The sequence below is a fragment of the Octodon degus genome, unplaced genomic scaffold (genome assembly GCF_000260255.1).
Source record: "Octodon degus isolate 3935 unplaced genomic scaffold, OctDeg1.0 scaffold00399, whole genome shotgun sequence".
Classification (NCBI taxonomy): Eukaryota; Metazoa; Chordata; class Mammalia; order Rodentia; family Octodontidae; genus Octodon; species Octodon degus.
This window is the reverse complement of record NW_004524975.1, coordinates 233881-234528: the sequence shown is the minus strand read 5'-3', so window position 1 is coordinate 234528 and position 648 is coordinate 233881. Positions and strand designations below refer to the sequence as shown.

At 37.3% G+C, this 648-nt stretch overlaps 1 pseudogene; it reads left to right on the top strand.

Moving 5' to 3' along the window:
• LOC101584662 overlaps nucleotides 1–648 on the top strand; it is a 12476-nt pseudogene that overhangs the window by 320 nt on the left and 11508 nt on the right.

Sequence of the window (648 nt, the reverse complement as noted above, 5' to 3'; positions counted from 1 at the left end):
ATTTGATGGTTATGTATTCCTTGACAATAAAGGTCAGGAATATCCTGCTATAGTAGAATTTGCACCTTTTCAAAAAGCTACAAAAATGAAGACTAAGAAAAGAGACACTAAAGTTGGGACTATCGATGATGATCCAGAATATAGGAAATTTTTGGAGAGTTATGCCACAGATAACGAGAAAATGACATCTACTCCAGAGACACTGTTAGAAGAAATAGAAGCTAAAAATAGAGAATTAATAGCTAAGAAGACAACCCCACTTTTGAGCTTCCTGAAAAATAAACAGAGGATGAGAGAAGAGAAAAGGGAAGAAAGAAGGTGATGAGAAATAGAACGAAAAAGGCAAAGAGAAGAGAGAAGAAAATGGAAAGAAGAAGAGAAACGTAAAAGAAAAGATATAGAAAAGCTGAAGAAGATAGACAGAGTTCCAGAAAGGGACAAATTAAAGGATGAACCAAAGATTAAGTTGCTCAAGAAACCAGAAAAAGATGAGAAAGAATTGGATAAAAGAGAAAAAGCCAAGAAACTGGACAAAGAGAATCTGAATGATGAAAGAGCCAGTGCGCAGAGCTGCACCCTGCCCAAGCGTTCTGACAGCGAGCCTAAAGATGAGAGGCTGAAGAGATCTGAAGATGAGAGTGGCAGAGA